General features: G+C 38.6%; 1 protein-coding gene across 8 annotated transcripts in view; it reads left to right on the top strand.

Moving 5' to 3' along the window:
• The window catches only part of LOC127156969 (zinc finger protein 469), a 396,695-nt gene that overhangs the window by 332,613 nt on the left and 37,897 nt on the right, over positions 1-26,185 (top strand). For 6 of the 8 annotated variants that reach the window (XM_051100150.1, XM_051100145.1, XM_051100149.1 and 3 more), the window contains one exon: positions 4,384-4,566. The exons of 1 other annotated variant lie outside the window; for it this stretch is intronic. The gene's annotated coding sequence lies outside the window, so the exon portion shown is untranslated. The remainder of the gene's footprint in view (positions 1-4,383; positions 4,567-26,185) is intronic. One more of the 8 variants, XM_051100147.1, reaches the window with a different exon arrangement.

Genomic DNA, 26,185 nt, shown 5'->3' with positions numbered 1-26,185 from the left:
CTGTCATTAAAACTTGACTGATTTATTCATGCATAAATTGAAAAACTGTAAAAAAAAAAAAAAAAAAAAAAAAAACAAAAACAATAATAATAATAATGAATATGTTATATGGTGCATACATTTAGTGAAATGCTCCTCTCAAGAGTTCATATTCCTAGCTGACTAACGAGTTTATAATCAGTGAATATGTTTTTTTTCTGAGGTAAATATGACGTTTTGTGACATATTGTTTACAAGCTGTTATATTGGCGTCTTTGCATGGTTAAAACACTGAGCGATTACACGAGTCAGGATATGGAAAAGTTCCTCTGAAAGTTGTACTCTTTCTTTTAACAAACCTTCGGATGTTAATTCATGTTTATTTCATACTGAACTAGTATTAAAGCTGAGAAAATGATCAGTTCACACTGCTTCTCTTAAACTGAGACGCTGCAGCGATTCGTCACTTCACATTAAACAGTGACAAAATGGCATTTACTGTTTGAATACTGTAATAAAATAGACAGAATTTGAATTTTGCAGCTTTATTTCATAACAAAAGTAAGAAAGCACAAAGCTTATTGCTATTTGTGGGATGGGATGCACACTACAATGTTTTATTCATTAACTGAAAACAGGCTAGACTAATCGATTCTTGGGATGTAAGGATCTATATTGTTTTGTAAAAATATGAATCGATTAGAATCAAGAAATCAGAATTTTTGTGACTCTGGAACAACAAAACCAGTCATAAGGGTCAATTTTTGGAAACTCAGATTTATACATCATCTAAAAGTTGAATAAATAAGCTTTCCATTGATGTATGTTTGTTAGGATAGGACAATATTTGACCGAGATACAACAATTTGAAAATCTGGAATTTGAGGTTGCAAAAAAAAACCGAGTTGTCCAAATTACATTATTAGCAATGCATATTACTAATCAAAAATTATAAAATGCATATTACGAAAATGGAAATTTACAAAATGTCTTCATGGAGCATGATCTTTACTTAATATCCTAATGAGTTTTGGCTTAAAAGAAACATTGATCATTTTGACCCATACAATGTATTGTTGGCTATTGTTACAAATATTACCCATGCTACTTACGACTGGTTTTGTGGTCCAGGATCACATAAAGTATAAATGCGTGTAGTATGACTGTAATCCAGATGTACTGAATTTGTCTAACTGGAATCATATTGTACAAGCAACAATCATAGAGGACTGTAAAAACTGTACAGTGTGTGCCTGGCTTGAATATTTAAAAGATTTTCATAGCTTTTTTGTGAGAAACCATGCCAAATTTGCTCCAATATGGCACTCAGTGTTCAGCGTTGGTGACGCAGCTTTTGCTAGTCCTGTGATGTGATGCACAGCAATTTTCACTATTTTTAGTTGCTAGTCAAGTTGCGGTTAGAATTCACTACAGTCAAGACCAGGTCAAATAAGTGCATCTCTCTATCCCTTATTTATTTTAAGCTAATAACCGGTCTTGGTGAAGGCTAGCGGTTAAAGCTCACAGCTGTTTATAAGTCCAACCTGACTTCAATTCGCACTACATGGTTACATGAATAAAAGTGTGAGCTAAATCATATTTTAAATCTGTTTTTGATGCAACTACCCAAATCTTTCACACTTTTGCATGCCTTATCCCACCCATTGAGTGTCCTTGAGCATCAGAGTTCAGAAATTAGTGGGTGAAACTGGCCAGTGGCTTTCTTGACTGTGAAACCCTTCAAAATCGACAGCTTTAGTTATGGCTTTCCTCAAGGCATAGCAGGCTATCGTAACAGTCTAACCTCTAAATGCCTCCAGCGCCATCCATAACTCACTATTATCTGTTTATATGCACTTTAGAAGACACACCTTCCAGAAAAACACACAGGAAATCAGTCACATGACTCACACACTTACCCTTGTTTGAAGAGCTGCCCCAACAGCTGCAGCTGATAGCGACTCCAAATGTGTTGATGGCTGAGATATTTGTCACACGTGAGCCTCGCAGGACTTTAGTACTTCTTTGTGTTTTTTGCTAGCGGTCTGGCATGAGTCAATGCTGCAGCACACATGGTCAAATCATCATTCTCTTAAAAGTCAGTGGCGTTAGAGGGAAAATGTCACAATTCCTTTCAATCACAGTTTATAACTGCATAAATCAGCCATTAGAGTTACTGTCTGCATCCGTCTCTTTCATAAAAACTTAGCATCACTCCAGCTCTCATGTGTAGTTTTATGCTCAAAAAAAGCAAATTCAAACAAAATCAGGGCTATTAATTTAAAGACCAAATTTCATAATGAAGATACAAATGTTTGAGCCAGAATCTTATACATTTATACACTTACATATAAGACATTATTACGTTGCTTGAGACATAAATGTGACCATGAACCACAAAACCAGTCATAAGGGTCAGTTTTTTGAAACTGAGATTTATACATCATCTAAAATCTGAATAAATAAGATTCATGTATTGTTTGTTAGGATAGGACAATATTTGGCAGAGATACAACTGTTTGAACATCTGCAATCTGAAGGTGCTAAAAAAATCAAAATTCTGAGAAAGTCATCTTTAAAGTTGTCCAAATGAAGTTCTTAGCAATGGATTTTACCAATCAAAAATTAAGTTTTGATATATTTACGATAGGAAATTTACAAAATATCTTCATCCTAATGATTTTTGGCATAAAAGAAAAATTGATAATTTGGACCCATACAGTGTATTTTTGGCTATTGCTACAAATATATCCGTGCTACTTAAGACTAGTCTGTGGTCCAGGGTCATAAATGTCTGTATAGGGTTTTCAGGTCTGCTGTGCCCTACATAGTCTTTTTGTTGTTTTTGTTGTTGTTTGGTCAAGACAGAGTGGGAGAGACAGTTTGGTATTCATGTCTTTAATCTTCTTGTTTATTTGGTTTGTTTTACATTTCACTGCCAATTCTGTAACTTGCAATGCAAACAGTTTGACTGAAAGACTTTCTTACAGGATTATAAATGCATAAGTTGCTCAAGGGGTCCTCTTGTGGTGAGAAGAGAAATTGCATGCAGTATTGCATGCAGTACAGTCATGAGAGTACAGTACAGTAGCATTCCACTTTAAGCTTACTTCATTTCCTTCCTATTCTTTTAATTCTTGTGTTTATTATGCTTTAGCTTAGTGAAATTAAGTTTTTTCCTGACAAATTCGACTGCCTGCCACCCTGGCTCTTGTTCGTCTTTCACAGTATGTGTTTCCCCGCCACAACTATAAACAAAACACTGATAAATCTTTCATATAATAAAACACAGCATAAATCATAATTATATCTCTCCCTTCATATTGGCTCTGAATTCATGTCTCGCTTCTGTTCGTAAAAGTTCAGTTTCCTTGACAGCAACGCAAACAAACAGTTGCATGCATTTAGGACGAAAAGAGCAATTTGCAGGCACGGCCGCAGCACTGACACATTTGCTTTTTTATTTCAACCCCAGACTTCATTTACATAACGGTGACTTAATTAGGATAATCCCAGAAGTTCAAACACCCACTTTATAATAGCTCTGCAATGCATGCACGAAGAAATAAGTGGGAAAACAGTACTAAATGCTGTTTTTTTGTTTTTTTCGTCCACTTTGCCATGAATGCTGTCATTGTTTATGTCTTCTCAAGGCAAACCTAATTTTTCCCATGAAATTTTAGTATGATAAAAAAGCTTTTGGATATGCTAAAAATATAGTCTGAACTGTCATGCTGTGCCTCAGAGTGGAGGAGTGTGAGCACACTGGCCTGGTTTGGCTCACGCTCCCATTAGGGCGTGTGTGTGTGTGTGTGTTGTGGCATCGGAGCCTGGATTGTAGGCAGACTTCATGCCCAACCCCACTTATAATTACAGACGGCATGCAGCTCTCCTAAAAAGAGTGATTTTCTTGACTGCCATGGATAACATTCGCTTTGGCAGCGACGGAAAGCGCGAGACAGATGACAAGAGGGAGAGGGGAAACTCAAAGTTGACTCATAAGTAATGCAAAATATCCTCTTTTTTTGCACCGGCGCTGCATGGACGTTGGCACACGCGCAACTGCGTACGCGCTCCGAGCCGTGCCTTCCCATAAACCGACGGTCCGTTTGATGTGCCGTTTCCTCCAGCAAGCCTTAATTAAAATGAGTTCAACAACACTGATCAAAAAGTGCATCTGGCCCCTTTATTGTGCTGCCTTCGACTAGATCTGTCATAGCCTTCTCTTTCACTGTACTGGCAGTCGGTTGTGGTTGAAGGTTTGCTTTGGCAGATCGCTGGCCTTCTCTTGGCTGGGACAAACTTTGCGTCCTGCTACTGGCTGGGAGGGAGAGGGAAGCGGCGGGGAGGGAAGAGGAGGCGTGGTCTCCAGCTGGTAATGAAGACTTCTCTTTTCATCCTCAGAACGTAGAACTGGAGTGCCGGGACTGGGGGCTGCGCTGCTCCGTTGCACTCTCTCTCTCTCTCTCTTTCTTTTTCTCTCTCTCTCTTTCTGTCTCTCTCTCTCCTCTGGGTCTAAACGTGCAGCACAGGAACTGCAGCGGCAGATATGAACCTCTCACTTCCCCAGACTTCACAAACATGTAGGTAAGAGCCACTGCTGTCATTCTAATGCCAATGTTAATGTTATTATGGAGAGTAGGCATTTGTCTGTCTGGCTGTCTGACTGTCTGGCTGTCAGCATGGGGGGTCTGTGTCCTCACACAGTGACACACATTATTAGACGTGCGCACTCAAAATATGCACTTTTTCGACTATGTCAAAGTTTTGTTGTGATACTTTTTGTGCTAGGAGAAGTTTCAGCTTGTGTGTACTTGGTATGTAGAGCAGAGTACATCTTAGTCTGACTGTCTGTGTGTATACACACACATGTGCACATGTAAACATTGTAAATACTGATATGCCGTCAGGTGTGTGTGAATGAATTTGCGCTAGCATGTTTATATTAGAGCGTGTGTTTGTTTGCTGTGCTGATGGCTAGAATCTTGCTGAAGGCTATTCAAACTCATCTGTGTAAATAGAGACTCAGGGATGGAGGGGAGGGGACAGTCCGTCATCTGTCTCTCAGCCGCCTCTCTCCTTTGATCTGAGTCCTCTGGACATGTCCCTTCTCCCTGCGGCCCGCTCCAGATCCGGACCGGCCAGCTTTCATCCGCATTCTGAGGAAAATCTCTCCATCCGTGCACTCGCTTACCTCTGTCCGTCCATCCGTCAGTCCTTACCTCAGAAAGGCAAGTCTGACCTCTCCGTCTCCATCTGTCCATCACTCCACCCATCCGTTCGTCCGTCTAATCTTCTGGCCAATTCATCCCTGGGATGAATACAACAAACCCCTCGCTCCCCTCTTGGGGTAATGGCTCTTTTTGAAACCTCCCCCGGAAAAATCTTAAGTGAGTTTCCATTAGTTTTTGCGCAGGGCCATGAGAATTATGGTTTCCCAAATGTTCTTCTGAATAGTGAACGGGAGCCTCGGCTAATTGAAAAAACACGTGCTGAGCGAAGGAGACGGACCTACTGTCACAAATGAACTTTCCAGAGCTGGCAGTGGAGATGGAGAGAGAGAGAGGGAGACTTTCATGGTTATGTTTGGCTGGTAGAGTTTTGGTAGACGCAGACGCAGAGGTAAAGGGACGTAAGGACCGAGGGTGTCTCTGTGTCGCCTGTCTAACTGTCTTACTGACAGCAGCTGAGAGCATCTCACTGTAGTCTGGATAATGTGTCTCCGTCGAGAAGTTCCTGTCCTGGACAGTGCAGCAAAGGAAGTGGTATTTGGTTACTAAGCCCCACTAGATACCAGTAAAAGCTGTAGTAAAATCTTTCTGGAGTCAATCCGCCCATCCACACCATCAAGTACTTCCGACGTCCCAGTGGCCCCAAAGACCAAGCCACTGAAGTGCAGTGTCAATCCAGCCTGTCCAGACACGGTCCAGCGTCTTGCATAGGCTTATATGGGATTTGCGGTATCTCAACTGCAAAATGCCAAGCAGTCTCTTGGGCTGCATCCAACAGAGGTTCTTTGTCTCCCGTTCCCGTTTTATCACCTCTGTTTTGTGGAAATCTAACCAGAGTGCCGTCCCAAACAAAACAACAGGGGGACCTGTTTCTGTATTCCTGGTGCATATGATTGTTTGTTTCACACATTCCTTGTTAACACTGTTACTGGGGGTCTACGGTTGGGGGGCGTAACAATCCAGTCTGACCTTTTGACCAATGCCTGACGGTGTGTAACTCTAACCCTCTCCAGCGGGGATTCCTGAAGCCATTGAATGTGCGCACGTGCAAACACATACAAACACATCACGCACATGCAGACTTGGAGCTGTAATGGAATCAGCAGCAGAGCTCTTAACTTTAACTGCTCAGGAGATCAGCAGTTACCAATGCATCATTCCCCTAAAACAAATAAAAATAGCATGCTCCCTATTAGAATTTGGAAAACATTAGGCTCTAATAGTATTTTATCCTCTATTAACGCAAGTGGTGAGCCCTATAAAACCTTGAGTCTTGATTTAATGTGATTAGTAAACCTTCCTAAGAAACTATTTGTGCATTTTTTTTTGTGTCTTGAAGGCAAGCATTATCATAACAATTGCTCATGCTTACGGTTGAACAATCAGATTTACTTTTCTATTGACGGCTTCTTCAGAATCTTAAGTAAGTTTTATTTACAAACCTGCTTCTCAGTCAAATTCCAAGCTAATTTAATCAATTTTAAAAATCACTTCGAATATTTTTCCATGTACCGGTCCATATTTGCATTATTGGTGCAAGTCTGAAAACCTCACACTGGGAAAATTAAAGAGTTGTTTTGGAACAGTTGTATCACCAGTAGATCTAATTCCACATATAAAGCAGGAATTAGAATTTTGTTGCAAAAAGGCAGTATTTTTGCTTCAACACAACAAATTAAACAGTTCATCTCTCCTGCTGTAGCTCTATATGGACTGTAGTAAAAGTAAGTTTCCTCAAATCATTCTTGCAGTAATAACAACAGAGGACCCAATACAGAGCCTTGCGGCACTCCATGTTATGTTTGTCAGTTCTTTAAGTAAGTTTTGCTGAGTATGGATAAATGTCAGAGATACAGTGCAATTTTAATTTCCTGATGAAGTGTGGTGTGTTATTTGGATGAGTGTTTGAAGTTGACTGAGTCTTGATATAGGCCTATGAAGTGTATTTTGTTTTGTAGATGACTTTGGCAAGCGTATTTGTTGTGACAGGGGATATATGGCAGAGCATAGCTGCATTGTAGAAAAGCTCTGGGGAAAATGTGCTTTCCAAATGTTTAACAGGGCATTGTAATCAGGGACGTGTGTTTAGAGTAGAGTGCTCATGATGAAATGACAGTTTAGGGATTTGGCCCTCTTGCTAACTGTGTTTGTGTGTGGAAGTGTGAAAGCTGAGGTACTACTTAGTTTCGCTCAATTATGCCAAAGATTCCTGGTACGTTTGCAGATCATTTATGTTTAGTACAACACTTACCGGCTATTATACACGCACATAAAGCAAAGCACACATAAATGCACAATTCAGTCTTTCTTTCTCACACAGAAACATGCCTACTTACAAAATCAAGCAGAAATAAAAACATACAGCTTGTTTTTTTACATCAGAGTAGACTGTTTTGAAAAAATGTGTCAGCTTAATGACTTATTTGTAATGAACTGGTAGTGAAAAATGAAGATTAACCCTTTATTTACTTACCCTCAAGCCATCCTAGGTGTATATGAATTTCTTCCTACAGACAAATGCAATCGGAGTTATATTAAAATATGTCCTGACTCCTCCAAGCTTTATAATGGCAGTGAATGGGTGTTGAGATTTTGAAGACCTATAAAGTGCATCCATCCATCATAAAAAGTGCTCCACACTGCTCCGGGGTGTTAATGCAGTCCTTTTTTGTAAGAAAAATATTCATATTTATAACTTTATAAACTTTAATCTCTAGGTTCCACCAACTGTCATATGTGCATTCATGAGAGAGTGGCATAAGCTATGGTGAGAAATTATGAACACATAAGCGAATAAGAGAGTCCAAGACAAAACACTGGTCACAAATTGGTACAAAACAAGGGTTTACGCTATGCCTGTATCCTACTTCATCCGCTGGAACGCCACTCTCTTGTGAATGTGCATACGACAGTTAGCAGAAGCTAGAAATTACAGTTTATAACGTTTTAAATATGAATATTTTTCTCACACAAACACATCGATTCACTTCAGAAGGCCTTTATTATTTCCAAGGAGCCATGTGGAGCACTTTTTTTTTGATGAATGCACTTTTTTGGACTTCAAAATCTTAACACCCATTCACTGCCATTATAAAGCTTAAAAGAGCCAGGACATTTTTTAATATAACTCTGATTTTATTCATCTGAAAGAAGAAAGTCATATACACCAATAATGGCTCATGAGGTAATTTTCATTTTGGGTGAACTGTCCCTTTAAGGATTTGAATGAACCTCAAATTTTACGTATTTACGCCAGACAATGAAACAGTAAATATAGACTGAAAATGAGTTCTTTTGATTTGGGCCAGTAAGTAACCACTCGCATCCATCTAGCAATGCCATGCAAAACCTGCTAGCAACTCATGATGTGAGGTTAAGCTTCAGAAAACTGTTTTGTTTTGTTTCCAAACAGATTAGTTTGTCTTAAAGATCAGACGTGGGTTACATTATTTATTTAGACAGATAAATGAAGTGTGAGTAGAAGTACCAGCTTAGTTGGATGTCAAAATCTGAACCGTTTGAGGCCATTCAATCGTGTGTGTTAGTGTTTGCAGTGTTTTAATGGTGACTAAGAGAGTGGGGTAGACAAGATGCTATTTCTTTCTCTCAGGCACATGGCTGGGGGTTTAAATGCTCAGAAAGGCCCGTTTGAGGGAATCTCCCGTAAATTAGAGCGTCGCACATCCCCAGACACACTGGCACTTGTCCAAAACAGCTGGCTGCTTCCCCTTTTTTCATTTCCACTCTCTTCCGCCACATTCCTCCTCTACTTTCTCTCCCTCCCCCTGTTTTTCTTTTCCATTCTCTTTCTTCACTCACTCTCACTCTCGCTCTTTCTCTCTCTCAATCACCCTTCTCCATCTCCAGATGTGGCATTGTTTAGACACATTTGTTTTGCTCAGGCAGACAGCTGACCTGCCCAAAGCTGATGTCATGCTCTATTTAAAGGAGAAAACCACCACAAGCTCTTTTGAGGACTCAGTTGTGTCTTGCCTTGGGGAGGGGGGGGGGCGGGTTTTGTTGAAGACCAGCAGGCCTGTGGAAATGGTCGATGAGCAGATCTGATTGGCTTAAATAAATATGTGTCATGGGTCTGAACTGGTATCTGGAAGATTAAAGGTTCAGGTACATCTATGAGTTCTTACTCTTGTGCTCTTGAGAAAGACACTTAAATAGCTGATCAGTATTTCCTTGTGCGATGTGTTATGTCTTATACTGCTCTACTGTACTGAACCCAACACCTCACACTGCAGAGGAATGTGATTTAGCTTGAATGGATGTGTGTGTTTGTGTGTGTGTGTGTGTTTGTACAGACTGTGCAAACACTTAATTCAGTATTCAATGATTTGTTTACACATTCCTTCGTATTTCTTGGAGAACACTTGTTTGTTAGATTGCATAAGCGTATATTTATATTTAGTCTAAAAAATCGTTGGCATACTTTGTGCTACTTTTTATCTCTCTCTGTCTGTCATGCATCCTTTGTGTGTAAGGAATCCCAAATTTCATATAAAAATAAGTATCACAAAGCCTTGCTTATTTCAGGTTGCACACTGTGCCTTTGTAGAAAAAAAAAAAAGAAAAAAAAAAAGAAAAATGAGTAATATTGTCCAGTGATAGTCTGTATAATTAAGTGTTTTAAAATCCCATGTACGATTTCAAAATGACCATCATCTGTATTTCAGCAGTAGCTTTTTGGAAGAGCCCTTAAGAGAGGGCTCTCAGTTAAGAGACTGCGGTTGATTGTAATAGCCACTGAATAGGGTTATTACTGAATGACTCTATTCAATAATAATAGAAAATAGTCATTTAAAAGTGCATTATTTCATCCAGTATTGGCGTGCTTTATCTTTTGTGCTGGACTTGTTAGCTTATCAACCCTATAATGGATTTTACATGCGATAAAACTTTTTTTCTATTCATTTATTCAGTAATAACCCTAATCAGTAGCTGTTAAAATCACCTGTCAATCTTTTGTGGTTTTTGGTTATGCCAAAAGAAAGTAAAAGGTCCCTTAACAAAGGGCACTATTTAGTAGCTATTAAAGGATTAGTTCACATCCGAATTAAAATTTACTGATAATTTACTCTCCCACATGTCATGTTCATGTCTTTCTTTCTTCAATCGAAAATGAAGGTTTTTGAGGAAAACATTCCAGGATTTTTCTCCATACAGTGGAGCAGATTCAAAGGACATGATCCCAGTCAAGGAATTAGGGTCTTATCTAGCAAAACAATGTCATTTTCTAAAAAAAAATACAAATTTATGTACTTTTTAACCACAAATGCTTGTCTTGCACTAGCTGGACTTCACGCATTAAGTAATCACGTTGGAAAGTTCGCGTGTGATGTAAGCAGAAGTACTGACCCAGTGTTTACAAAGCGAACATGCAAAGAAACGCCCTTTACAAAAAAGGTAAAACAACAATTTTGGACAATTTTGAAGTTGGGGGAGAAAATTAGATAGAGTTTTTGAACCAGAGTACACAGACAAAGAACTAACCGCACGTGATCACGTTGTGGGAAGCCACATTTGTGCATCGCAGATCCAATGCAAGATGAGCATTTGTGGTTAAAAAGTATGTAATTGTTTCAAAACTGCAACTGAAACTGCAATTTGGACCTTCAACCTGCTGATCCCCATTGAAGTTTATTATATGGAGAAATGTGGAATGTTTTACTCAAAACCTTTAAGAAGTTCACTTCCAGAACAAAAATGTACAGATAATTTACTTACCCCCTTGTCATCCGAGATGTTCATACCTTTCTTTCTTCAGTTGTAAAGAAATGATTTTTTTGGGAAAAACATTTCAGGAATTTTCTCCATATAGTGGACCTCAATGGTGCCCGCGAGTTGTGCAATTTAAATGAAGTTTCAAAGGGCTCTACACAATCCCAGCCGAGGAAGAAGGGTCTGATCTAGTGAAACGATTGGTTATTTTCTTAAAAAAATAAATAAATACAATTTATATACATTTTAACCTCAAATGCTCGTTTTGTCTAGCTCTGTGATGCACATGCGTACTTTGTGCACTCCAATTCAATACAGTTAAGGTATGTTGAAAAACTCCCATTTCATTTTCTCCTCCAACTTCAAAATCGCCCTGGTCATGAGTCTGGTCCTGATCTTCGGTCCACTCGCCACCAAAGGTCGCCTTGCCATTACACCCCGGACTACCTTTCCCACACTCCACCTCACTCACCGTGCTCACAGCTGCAGCCAATCATGAACAGCATAAATACGAGGCCCATCCCACTATTCTGGGTCGAGTATTGTACAGTGTTTAGCACTCGTCTTGTGTTAGCTGCATTGCGGAGCCCTATCCTAGTTTCAATGTCTAGTTTACTTGTGATCTAGTTTTGTCATTCGTGTCTTGATCCTTGCATTGTTATATTGGATTGTTGCCCGTCGTGGATTTACCCTTTGTCTCGTTGTCACGGACTCTGTTCGCCCCTTGTATGGACTCAAGCCTGCCTGTTTGGATTACACATTCGCCTCTCCCCTTGGATTACGTTCGCCGTTGATCGACCCTGGCCTGTTCGTGGAATACTCTTGTGTCTTGCCGTCTGTATACCTGTTTGCCAGTGTTGCCAAATGGGAGTTTTTCGAAATCCCATCTCATTTTATTCTCCAACTTAGAAATCGTTCGACATTGCTGTAGAAGTACCGACCCAGTGTTTACAAAGTAAACGTGCAAAGAAGGTCAAACACCCTTTACAAAAAAAGGTAAAACAGCGCTGATTTCGAAGTTGGAGGAGGAAGTGAGATGGGAGTTCTCGACATACCTTAACTGTCTTGAACCGGAGTGCACAGAGTGTGCATGCGCATCACAGAGCTAGAAAAGATGAGCATTTGTGGTTAAAAAGTGTATAAATTGTCGTTTTTTTTAAAAATAACCGATCGTTTCACTAGATAAGACCCTTTTTCCTCGCCTGGGATCGTTTAGAGTCCTTTGAAGCCGCATTTAAACTACATTTTGGAAGTTCAAATTCACAGGCACCATAGAAGTCCACTATATGAAGAATATTACTGAAATGTTTTCCTCGAAAAACATAATTTCTTCACGACTAAAGAAAGAAAGACATGAACATCTTGGATGACAAGGGGGTGAGTACATTATGTAAATTTTTGTTCTAAAAGTGAACTAATCCTTTCATTTCTTTTCGACTGAAGAAAGAAAGACATGCATATCCCTTGCTGCTAATGTAAACTGTTTCAAATCAGTTGCATCAAAGGTTTCTTTTAGTAAGCTGGCTATATAGACAATAAAAAAAAACGAGGTTGGTCACTAGGGTTCAGAACAAAGTTCATGTCCCTGTCTTGCATGCATCCACACTTGCATCCATTGTAGTGCCTCTGTCTAGCTCAGTGACCTGAATCTGGCCTTGTCTTTGCCACCAGGGCAATTCTTCGATGTCTGGGGAAACCACTGTGGCACTGTTTTAACCTGTCAGCGCTGCCTGGAGCCCAGCTGCTATAGTCAGGCCCCAATGTCACATTCCCCATGGGTACGTCCAGACGCTGCAGTATTTGTCCCTCAAACATGCATGTTTGCTGGGTCAAAGTGAGCATCACAGGTTCAAACGGCTTTTTCAGGAGTGATTCGTTCGAAATGGCACCATTTCTTTCTATGGTTAATTTTAAGGCACTATAAAGTGCTTGGAAAATCTGTCTACGATCCAGAAGCCCACATCACATTCCTGACCTTCAGCATCAAAAAAAGCCTTTCACAATATTATAATAGTGCTGTGTCGTCAGTTTTTATTTGCATATCTTTCTCAAATTGTGGACAAGAACTTGTGTATATTGTTTGTCAAAAACAAATGGAGTGTGTCTAGTTTAGATAAACACTTTCGGTTTATCTGATGCACACTATGTATGTGGTCTTCTTGATGTTGCCGGTGCTGATAAGTATCAGACAGCTGGCTGTGACAGAGACACTGCACATTTTTTTGGACTTCCCACCATCTCCTCAGCATCAATACCACACACACTGGCACCAGTATGGCTGAAGTGGCTAACACATGCCTTATAGTGGCACAGTTAGCTGGCGAAAGAGGTCAGGCACATCTATGCTGAGCGCTTCCGGCTGGCTGTCTTTGTTTATGTCTGTGTAAACACCGGCGCACACCAAATGAAACAAATGTGCACCACATAGCCATTTTGGCAAATCCTGTACACACCCTAGAGCAGCTCTCATTCATAAACATTCACACAGTTCGTGAGGAAGCAGAGGGTGTGTGTGCGTGTGGACCAAATCTTTGAAAATGTCCCTTGATGCATAGCAAACCACCACTTTGATTCGGTTCCCACAAGGAATCAAAGGCTGGTAAAAGGGATTAAACAATGTCTCATGTCTATAAATGTCAGGAGCTGTAGAGTTAGGAAATTTGGAGTAATTAAAACTACATTTTCAATATTTTGGAGTGGTTACTAGGGTCTTCTGTGGTGCTTACAAGTAAAAACAAGCCCAGTCCTAAGACTTTTCCACTAGGTTTTTCTCAAATCACTCTTTGATTGCATGTTTATAGGATTTTTTGCCATTGCATTGTCTGCCAGGTGAAAATAGTAAGTCAGATTGCTTAGAAAAGTAATTGCACACTTCTCAACAAGCCACCTGGTTTGATGCAGGAAAAGTTATGCAGTGAATTTGGACACTGGGTTGCCCAAATATGTTATATGAAACATTCAGTAGCACATAAATGCACACAAGTGTATACTGAGCTTGTTTGAGGAATTGTCAAATTTTAGATTTACCAGTGTAAATACACTGCAAAAAAATAAAAAACACAATTTGTTGAGTCAGCTTAAAATAATTTGATACCCTGCTGCCTTAAAATTTTAAGTTCAGTCAACTAAAATAAGTTTATTCAACTTGAAATGTTAAGTTGTACTAAGTAGATATTTGTGTTTGCTAAACTTAACAGATGGGTAAGTAACCCAGCTGCCCTAAAGTTTTAAGTTGATTCAACTCAAATATCTAAGTTGTCACTTAGTATAATTTAACATTTCAAGTTGAATAAACTTTTTTTGAGTTGACTTAAAATTTTAAGGCAGCCAGGTTACAAATTATTTTAAGTTGACTCAACAAATAGTTTTTTACAGTGTACGGCAGAAATAAAAAGTGATACGTAGGGCGGAAATGTTTAGTCTACTTTATCCACAATGTCGACAATAAAAAATGAGTACACTGTAAAAAAGAAAAAACAATTTGTTAAATAAACTTAAAATAATTTGTTTACCAGCTGCCTTAAAATTTTAAGTTTAGTCAACTCAAAAATGTTAAGTCAACTTGAAATGACTTAGATATTTGAGTTGATTCAACTTAAAATTTTAAGTCAGCTGGGTATCAAACAAACCATTTTTTTGTTTAGTCAACTTAAATATCTAAGTTGTCACTTAGAACAACTTGGGAAACAAATAATTTTAAGTTGACTCAACAAATTGTTTTTTTTTGTTTGTTTGTTTTTTACAGTGTAGTTGTTTGATCTCATATGACCTAATGTAAAAGCCTGCAATAATGTGGTTTGACCACTGTGGCGCTGTAGCGCACAACTGTAATTTAGCCCACCTGGATGCAGTTCAAGAGAAGAAGAGACACAGCGCTTCAGAGAAAACTAAACGTTTGGATGAATATGTAAATATATGCTGAGCGCTTTCATCTCAGTAACAAAATAAACATAACAAAAACTGACAGCGGTATGAAAATAGCATTTAAGAATGCATTTGATTTCAGCGATGTGGATGTTTGCACAAGCTCTGCAGTTCAGTACTCCAGTCGTGTCACGTTTATAACCATATAAGGTATTTTATGAGAGGTTATGTTGTCAATAAAATAGTTTATCCGAAAATAAAGCGTCTTGTCACTTACCTTTATTTTGTTTCTTCTATCCATTTGACTTACAAAAGGAGATGTTAGGCCAACTGATGTCATTCAGTTACTTTTTCATATAGATAATTAAATGGTGAATATGAGTTTCTCTGTCCCTCATCTAATTTTGTGTGGCAAATATATACTACCAGTCAAAAGATTTTTACAATTTTTTTTTTTAAGAATTTTCTTTTGCACACCAAGCCTGCATTTATTTATTGGAAATATTTGTACTATTTAAAATAACTGCTTTCTATTTGAATATATTTTAAAATGTAATTTATTGCATCAAAGAAACCTGAAAACATTCTCCTAAGCTGTTTTCAACATCTTGAGCAGCAAATCAGAATATTAGAATGATTTCTGCAGGATCAAGTGACTGGAGTAATGATGCTAAAAAAATTAGCTTTGAAATCACAGGAATAAATTACATTTTAAAATATATTCAGATAGAAAACAGTTAAATAGTAAAAGTAATATTTCAAAGTTTTACAGTTTTTGCTGTACTTTGGATCAAATTAATGCAAGCTTGGTGAGCAGACTTCTATAAAAGCATAAAAAATCTTACTGTTCCAAAACTTTTTAATGGTAGTATATCTGTATAAATTATTTAATAATTGTAATTACATGTATACGTATAACTAATTGCAAAAGATGAATAATCGATCAAAGTATACCGATTAATCTGTGAAATAATCGACAATTAGTCGATTAATCATTCTAATTATCATTAGATTAATCAATTATCAGAAGAATCGTTTGTCACATCCCTGTTGATAAGCACTTTACACATCAAGCAGTCGTTTTCCTGTGTAAGCAGATGCTTCTTAGCAATTTGGACCCCACTTACAGGTAATGCTGATTGTCTAAAGTTTGAATATGTACGCGCTCACTATCAGAGGGTTTTGAGGTACTTGTACGCACAGAGGTTCATTCTAACAGTCCCACACAATTCAATCCCTCATAAATGGAGATTCTTGGCTGCGATGAATCATGTGTCTATGACTTAGGTGATAGATTTGGAGGGCTAATGTAGCATGCTTCATATACCAGCGCCAGTGATTTTGCGGGAAAGACTCGATCCTGGACTTCCCTTTTCTTTTAATCTCTGTTTTTGCACCTCCATCTCGACACCATTTCATCTGTCCATCACTACTTTTATTAATGCTTCCACCTGTCTGCCCTGTGTGTGTGTCTAGTGTTTATTAGATGTCACAATGCCAGTTTTATTAGGAAGCAAGCCAGAGCTGCTTCTTGAGAGCAGTTACAGTCTCAGCAGTTCAGTCAATGGAGGTTGTTGTTCGATTAGGGTTGCATTATCAGTTTGTCCCTCTAGTGGTGGAGAAATTGCTTCCTGCAGATTCATTGCATTACTTTTTTTTTTTTTAAATCAATGGCTAGGAGTGTCTTTCTTGCCATTTGTACATGACATTGACATATTTAAACTATTATACTTCTAAAAAACAAATGTGTCCAATTAGCACAAAACATCCCGAAATCAGAATGCAGCTCAATGGGGGATTTGGATTTGTAAGCCACCAAGGACCCACTTGAGGAACTTCGAGAACAGTTACTGGCCGACAACATTTGCCGCCCAATGGGTGGAACAGATACGGGATCTGGAATGTGTTAAGGACATTAATGAGATGAAGATGCGACTGGAGACCCTCCAGCTGTGCTGTGTGCGAGCTAAAAGAAAAAGGCATGGAAAGAAAACGAGTTTACATAGCTGTTTTTATGACATTGCAGGTGTAGAAAAGGAGGAACAGGTGGTGGGACAGAGAGAAAAAGAGCAGAAGGACAAACGGAGAGGTCTGATGGGTAAAATACCAAGGGAGGGAGGGGTGAAATTGTAAAAGGGAAGGTTAACAGCAGAGGGAGGGAGTGTCGGCCACATGGGTTACTTTCTCCTTTACCCCAGGCTAATGTGTATTATGTACCCCATATAGGGATGCTTTTATGACAGGTACTAACAGGTTCTTCCTCGGAAAAGCCCTCATAAAGAGTCCCGTATGTGGAGTGCCCTGAGGTGGGCTAGTCAAGGTCATAAGGTCAAGGAGTGTGGTTCTTCACTCTCTTTCTTCTCTTCTACTTGCTCAAACTCTTAAAGGGATAGTTCACCCAAAAGTGACAATTACCCCATGATTTACTCACCCTCAAGTTATTCTAGGTCAATATGACTTTATTCTTTCAGACAAATACAATTGGAGTTATATTAATAAATGTCCTGGCTATTCCAAGCTTTATAATGGCAGTGAATGGGTGTTAAGATTTTGAAGTCCAATAAAGGGCATCCATTCATTCTGAAGTGAATCAATGCATTTGTGTAAGAAAAACGCCCATGTTTAAAACAAAACACCGGTCACAGATTAGAAGTACAAAACAAGGATTCCGGTTTTCCTTTGCTGTAAACAAAACTTGGTCCTCACGAGACTAACATATTCTTAACTTATTCTCACTGGAGCTTGTGCAGTGCCTACATCCTACGTCATCCGGTGAAACGGCACACCTATGGAGCCTAAAGATTATGGTTTATAAAGTTTCAAATATGGACATTTTTCTTACACAAACGCATTGATTCGCTTTAGAAGGCCAACCAGAGCTATGGAGTACTTTTTATAATGGATTGATGCACATTATTGGGCTTCGAAATCTCAGCACCCGTTCACTGCTATTTTAAAGCTAGGAAGAGCATTATCTTCTCCCACCCCTCTCAAACAAGAATGTGTGCACCACTCTTCCCTCCAGCAACCTGTCACTCACATGAACAACAATGATCAAACATTCCAATTATGTCCCAATGGACAAAATCAAGTCCGCCCTAATTTTTTTTCTCACTCAAGAAGTTTTCCTGTGATACTCATCACAATAGAAAAGAAAAGACAAACAAAAAAACAAACAAAACAAGTATGTCATCTTTTATGTCAGTTTTTATACAAAATTTTATTTTTAACCTTTTTAAAATTCCTAATTAAAACAACAGAATAAGAACAAGTAGAACAGAATTAGAATTTCAACAAAATTAATTTGTACTACCAAGGTGGCACAGAAAAACACAAAAGTGGCTTGTAGGTGTATTTTCATGTTTAATGAGGCTCAGAGGTGGCATGAGTCCAATCAAATTCATAAACTCATACTGAGATTAATGTTTTAAAAATAATATTTTGAATACAGAAATATTAAATGATTTAAATAACTGAAAAGATATTTTAAAAATGAAACTAAAACCGCTAGTAAGTCACTAATTTAATTACTAAATCATTCATTTGTTTTGTTTGCATGGCTGATTCATTCAGGAATAAAGCAAGTGACTCTCTTGAAATTGAATCATTGACTCACTCGATTACTTTAAAAACATACATTCATAAACTAAACACTGCTGTGTTTGAATGGAGACGTGCAGCAGCTCGTTTGTGACTTGTTTCAGACTATTTTTGACGACGAAAATCAGGCACACTCTTAAAAATAAAGGTGCTTCATGATGCCATAGAAGAACCTTTTTTTGTCTAAATGGTTCCATAAAGAACCTTTAACATCTGAAGAACCTTTATTCATTAAAATCATTAAAAGCATTAAAAGCTGTCACTCATCTTAGTTCATCGCGATCTCACAAAGGTCCATTATAATCAACAAAGCTCCCTACACTGCACAATGTATTTCTATTTACACTCTCTCTACACTTTATGAATGGATTCATGAGATGTCAGCGATACATTACTCAACGTTGCAAAACAAGTAGAAACCTTTAAAGCTCCCCTCAGCACAAACACAAATATGCTGATCGAGCTTGCACATGGTGCTCCTAAATTTTTTTTCATAGTCGCACGCAGTAGAACCCTGTAGTTGGCTTTCTTTTGTTTACTTTTATTCATGGGGCAGTTGCTGTTTTCTATAAAGTATAGTAATTGTGGAATGACTTGATTGAAGGTGCAATGGTAGTAGCTTATAAATAACCTTTTCTGGGCCTCAAACTCCCAACTTTCACTTGCCGCCCCAGAGTTCTGACCGTTAGACCACACAATCCTTTGTCCTTCTTAGGCCACAATATAGACAATGATAGGCAACCTCTAAAGCCATTCTAGCATTTGGTTAGAGTTTGTTTTGAAACATACTTTATGCGAATACAAAGATGCTTCTAGCTATGCAAGCTCCATTTTAAATTTAGTTGCTTTTTGAAATGTGTCATTATTAAATAACTGCAAGTAGCATTGACTCTTCTTCTAAGATCAGCTGGTTTTCAAGTTGAGTATTGTACATGTGATCAGTAATGAAAATCTTTGAGATTTACCATCAACTTCATTACTATTAGCAAAAAAACTGCATCTGATTCCAAATAGGCTTTTGGCTAAGCTGAATAGCCAGAAGAGCTTTTAATGTCCAATCTCCATACAATCCCTGAGATCTGATGTGTGGCGCTGAATAAGCAAGGATATGAGGGGAAAAGCTTTCGTTATACAAACCATCTGTGACTTTTCAAAGCAGATGGCTCAGGATAAAAGAGCGGGATGCTTACGGACACACATGGGCATCAAAACGTCCCCATCACGTGATGTCGGTATGAGAACTTAATAGCTGTCGAGAGGCTTCTGCCACAGAATAAACACTTTAATTTGTGAACCCTCAATGTTGGATTCGACATCAATCTACGCTTTGGTCTTTTGACAGTCCAAAGTGACGAGTTTATGATTGCGGTTGTCCCACAATCCTGTGTATGTGGGTGTCCATGTGCGTGGAGCGTGTTCGCCTGTGGCTGTTCTCAGAGACGGGACATTAGGATCTCAAAGACACATTATTAAGATGACCATTTATGGTCACTGATGTTGGATTTGGTGCGTTTGTGGGGCCTTAGGAATGGAATATGTTTAGTTAATTAAATAATTTCATTTGAGCATCGTTAGCATATATTTGTTTCTGAATTCACCCAGGAGTCAAACAGGTGTTATGCAACAATTTAGGCTATTTTACACAGTGTTACTATTGTACTGAGACCTGTTTTTCAAAGCTATACTAAATCAAAGAAAAGACATACGCTTCCAAAACATCTTTATCGCTTCTTGAGGGTTGCATATGTTATGTGTGAAACAGGGCTCCAGGTATGCTAACTACATAAGTGCTTTCAAACAGCTAGAAAGGTGAAACCCCTTAGACGTCCTATTTCCCTCAACAATGGAATTGTTTTGTTCACAGACGTCTCTGTATGTGGTGCCTCTAATAGGAATGCTTAAACATGCTTAAAAGGTTTAGTGTCGTGACAGCTCCCATGATGCACTGAGCGCTAAAAACGAAGGGCTTTCTCGGTTTTATCTAACACCCACACATATACACTTACACACACCAAGAGACAAGTATGTTTGATGTCACACAGAGAGAACTCTTGTCACCTGTCTCCTTTGTCCTCCATTAGTCTGAATCCCCAAATCCACTTCAGTTCTCAGTCTCTGTGACAGACTAAAATACGGTGGAGTCACAGAAAAAGGGTCCTATCAGGTTTCTCAAGTGCTGCTAGCAAGGACAAAGCCAGTTCCTTCAGAACATGCTTCAGGAGCCTATATTAAATCAACATAGGCTCATTGGAAATATGTGCCTCTGTATAGATTTGTGCAAAACTGAAAAAACGTACCTATATGTACAAATCACTGCAGTTTCCAGTTGAAATGAACACTAAAGGCAGTAAAACTCAGACAACTTTTATTCCTTTTCACACAAAGTATGATTTGCAGGTACAGAGTTTTGAGCAATAAATCCTAATCGTCACACAGTTTTCACAATTTTTTACACATCCTGCACAATTTGAAAACTGATTATTTTGAATGCTGTTGTCACATATCAGCTTCATATGCATGAGTTTTCTAATTCAGTAGGTTTGCTTGGTAGCTTGCACGATACGGCGTTGCACTTGAGTGATGAAGAGCTCTGTTATGAACTCCGTGAAACTATGACTTGACAAAACAGCTCAAATCTGCATAAGGAAGTTAAAATAGCATGGCTGCCTCAGAAAATGCATTTTCATATCACTTTTGCATTTGTTTACACCAGTAATGGGAATAACGGTGATGTTATTTTTTTCAGTAACGAGTAATCAAACAAATTACTGTTTCCCCCCTTACAACGCCATTACCGTTACTGTCAATAAAATTCGGCATTACTATAATGTATTATAATATTATTATAATTGTATTTTTCAGTTCATCTGAATGGATGCACAGCGTACCTGTATTTGACGATCTGTAAACTCTAGTGTGAAGGCACACAACTAGCTGTCACTTTGTCTCACACACATGCAAAGAAAGATACAGAGTGAGAGTGACTTATATACTATGCAGAATTGACAAGCTACATGTAAACAATATTCTTTGCTGTATTTTTCTGTCAAAATAACGGAGTTCCTTTGGAATTCTTCAGCTTTTAAGAACTGACAGTTTCTCCTGTAGTAGGAACTTATGCACAAAAGACAATCACATTGGCTGACGCTCACCTATTATCACCCCTGTTTTGATTTCAGCAAATCAGTTTGATCGAGTGCAGACAACGTGATTAATATTCATGAACCCAGCAGCTCATTAATCCTTAGTGTGTTTTATATTGTTATTAGTAGTAAAATTCGTAGTAGTTTTATCTTTTCAGTATTATTTTTAGTTTTTCCCCTTTATTTTATAGAAGCACTAAATTACAAACAATATCTTAAACACCACCAGCAGTCCTAACTTCAGTCATTATGACAAATATGCATTCATACATGGTTATTCTAAAGTTCTGATTACTAAAGTTTAATGCTAAATTTAAGTTTAATTTCTAAATCGGGTAGATTTAGGGTTGGGTTTGGTGTAGGGGATATTTCCAACAGGATAGAGCATTAACCTTTAGCGACACTACCCGGATATTTGAATTCTGAACAGCCGCAATACGTCAAGCAGTGTAATAAAAACGCCCTGTACCAATGCAATAAAATGTGACATGGTCACGTTCTGAACGTGTTTTAGTGCCACTCTCTGGACATTTCACTTTAAAGCTGCAGCAAAGCATGCAGAAATAATCTAGAATAAAAATTTCCTGATAATGTACTCACCCCCATGTCACCCAAGACGTTCAAGTCTTTCTTTCTTCAGTTGAAAAAGAAAGTAAGGTTTTTGAGGAAAACATTTCAGAATTTTTCTCCATATGGTGGACTTCATTCAACCCTACACGATCCCAGCCGAGGAATAAGGGTCTTTTCTAGCAAAACAATTGGTCATTTTCTAGAAAAAAAATTTACATTTATATACTTTTTTAACCACAAATGCTCATCTTGCAGTAGCTCTGCAGACTTTATGCATAATCACATTGGAAAGGTCACGCTCGGTTAGTTCTTCAGCTGTATACTTCGGTTCAAAAAGGTAAGCACATCATTGTTTCAGCTCTTATTTGTAAAGGGCATTTGACTTTTCTTTGCACAGTCAATTTGTAAACAGTGGGTTGGGCACTTCCGTCTACGTCTTTTCCAACATGATTACTTAATGAGTGAAGTCCAGTTAGTGCAAAATGAGCATTTGTGGTTGAAAAATACATAAACTTTTTTTTTTTTTTTTTGAAAATGACCCATCGTTTCTCTAGATAAGACCCTTATTCCTCAGCTGGGATTGTGTAGAGCACTTTGAAGCTGCACTGAAACTGCAATTTGGACCTTCAACCCGTTGATCCCCATTGAAGACCACTATATGGAGAAAAATCTGGAATGTTTTCTTCAAAAACTTTCATTTCTATTCAGCTGAAGAAAGAAAGACATGAACATCTTGGATGACATTGGGGTGAGTAAATTTTCAGGAATTTTTAATACTGGAAGTGAACCAATGGTTCCAGTAAGTGGGCATTAGAATTATCGCTTACTGACATTTGTTCGATCAACTGTTGATGCAGCCAGTTGGCAGGGGCTTCTGCTTAGTCATTTTACGTGGCTGTCTAGTTTATTATTCACACTGCAACAAAGCAAAACTGAGCTGGAAGGATCATCTACCAAAATGTGTGTGGGGGGCTTTTATAATGGCTGTTACGCCCCTGACTCTATCCTCCCTCTGATTATTAAATAACATGCTAGCAGACGTCTATTTCATCCTGCCCCTATCATTATAAGAGATATTCACCGGTACTGCTGAGGCGGAGTTTTCCACTCTCTCCCGGGGAGCAGGCGCTCCGTGTGTTGCGCTCAGCAAAATATTGCGGCTCATTCCCAAATAATTGCAGTGGTAAAAAAAATGACAACATGTGCTTTCAATTATTTGCATTGAGTTTCGACCCCTGCTTTTCCTGCAGAAGTTGATTGTGATTGGCAGGTTATCGTTGGCGGTTGTGAATCATAAGGTCGGCTCGCGCTCTGGCCTGAATCGGTAAGCATTGCTACGGTAGCTGCAGTCTGTGTTCCTATAAAGCGACACGGGTCAGGGCGAAAGAGCCCTGTAAAAGGCAAAAGAGCATGTTTCCCCTGTTGCAGCACCTGGGACAAAAGTTTAGTGAGATGATGGTAGAAGTGATGCGTTCAGCTTCGTCATCACTTCCTCGGCTCGTACGAAGTATAATATTCTATAGCATTCAAGATACAGTTTCATTTATTTATTTTTTAAAATACCCAAGACCACAATAGAACAGAGTTTCATGGTTCATGTCAAGCAGCACTCAGAAAATGTAGAAATCTAGTTACATATTCTGACCAGCTGACAGATTTTCTATGTCGTTTGTGATATGAGTGACGAGGAAGGGATACAGCTCACTAAACAGATGCAAGCAGGGGTCTTGGCAGCTACTTCGCTCTGAGCAAAGTATGAGGGTATCTGGGGGTAAGCATTACATCAGATTTAAAGGGGCTGAGTAAGGGAAGAGAGGGAGGAAAACAGGAATGTGTGGAAAATATGGAAAAAGAAAGTGGAGAGAGAGAGAGAGAGAAAAGGGGAAACGTGAGAACCACCTCAGAGGCCCTGATCGCAAAGGCAGAAACAGACAGAGAGTGAATAAGGAAAAGAAAGAAAGGACTCACTTTACAAGGATGAAGAAGTGAATTCCACTTTTAATCTGTATTCGGTCTAAAAATAGCCGTCCTGTGCCGTGCCAGCTGCCTACTGGGCATGTCTATTAAAGTCTGGTCTCTCTGATTGAGCGTGTGTATAGTGTCTGTGTGCCAGTGCTGGGAAGAAACAAATGAAAAGTAGTGATGCTATTAACATAACTACCATTTCTTTCTTTAGCATGACACTGACTCAGCTGTTTTTAAAACAGTGTTGCTTTTCTATTACCAAGTTACTTTCTCCAACATATTGTATTAATTTAGGAAGTAAAATGTTTACTTCTATTTTAGTTAATTGATTTACTAGGGGAATTCATGTTAAATGCACTACTGCAATACAAAGATTCGGCAGTTTCCCTGTGCAAACTTCACTGTTTATTAGGGCTTCAAGCTTTGAGGAAAACATTTCAGAATTTTTCTCCATATAGTGGACTTCATTCAACCCTACACGATCCCAGCCGAGGAATAAGGGTCTTTTCTAGCAAAACAATTGGTCATTTTCTAGAAAAAAGTTTTACATTTATATACTTTTTTAACCACAAATGCTCATCTTGCACTAGCTCTGCAGACTTTATGCATAATTACATTGGAAAGGTCACGCTCGGTTAGTTCTTCGTCTGTGTACTTCGGTTCAAAAAGGTAAGCACATCATTGTTAGCTCTTATTTGTAAAGGGCATTTGACTTTTCTTTGCACAGTCAATTTGTAAACAGTGGGTTGGGCACTTCCGTCTACGTCTTTTCCAACATGATTACTTAATGAGTGAAGTCCAGTTAGTGCAAAATGAGCATTTGTGGTTGAAAAATATATATACGTTTTTATTTCTTTTTGAAAATGACCCATCGTTTCGCTAGATAAGACCCTTATTCCTCAGCTGGGATTGTGTAGAGCACTTTGAAGCTGCACTGAAACTGCAATTTGGACCGTGTGGCACTGAAACCCTCTAGTAATTATAAGTTGCTGTTTCTAAGTTGTAGAGACCTGAAACTTGGAGGGATGGTAGTACTCACATTGCCAACAATGTGACCAAGGCTTGCACCAATCGGCCTGATGGGGGCGCTACAGTGAACAAAAGTATGAAATCGCTCATAAATCCTGAACCATCAGTGCAGACTCAAGTGTCTTATGTCGTTGGAATCCTTAGCTCATGGTGGACAAAACAAACACCTCAGATTTGATTGTGAGTAAAATTTGTTGGGTATTTTGCTTTTTTTAAAAAACCTACTTTTGCGAACGTAGGTTTTTCTCTGGAGAGTGAATATCAATAATTATCAAAAAAAGTTGAACTTTCAACTCACCATCGCAAAGGGACACCAAAATGTTTTGTAGGGGCAGGGCCACTTTTTGTAAAATGCCTATAACTCCTGAATGGAATGAAATATCTAAGATAGGGGGAAAAAAATCACAGAGCTTGGCCACTTGGTGGCCCTATTAAAGGGTAAAAAGTTACAATTGTGCAACCATTTGTTCTATCAACATGGAAATTGGTGTGCATGGTCCTGGTCCAAAGTGCCACAAATGTCTATAAGGCCATTTGCATATCTCAAAAAACATGGTCGTCATTGCCGGACAAAATTTGAGCACCTGTTAGACAAGGTTAATGCAATTTTTAGCACATACACACAATACATATGCAAGAACTCCTCATTCTGGACAACTTTGCCTCTAGAACTACTGCTGTCCATAAAATCGATGTGAAAAACATACTTTTGCAAACTAGTCCTAGGTTTTTTGCTCGATCTGGAAAAAAACACTGCAGTACAATTATCTGTACTCTCTAGGTCAATAATTATCAAAAAAAAAAAAAAAAAAAAAAAAAAAAAGTTGAAATTTACTCTTTGGGAGGCTACAACGTGGTTATTTAGAAAAGGAGTCGCTCCAAATTTACCCAAAAATCCTATAAAGCCTAAAGAATTTCTAAATTGCCTAAAATAACCAGTTGTTGGCTGTTTGCACTGCCTAATCGATCGTTGTACGACATCAAAGTACCACAAGAGCTATAGAGAGTACAGCAGACGGGGCCACGCTTTCAAAACGCTCTTTAAGTACTTTGGTGTCATACAATGATCGATCG

Source organism: Labeo rohita, chromosome 25 (assembly GCF_022985175.1).
Source record: "Labeo rohita strain BAU-BD-2019 chromosome 25, IGBB_LRoh.1.0, whole genome shotgun sequence".
NCBI lineage: Eukaryota > Metazoa > Chordata > Actinopteri > Cypriniformes > Cyprinidae > Labeo > Labeo rohita.
Note: the sequence above shows the minus strand (reverse complement) of the source record. Positions and strands in the feature narration are given on the sequence as shown.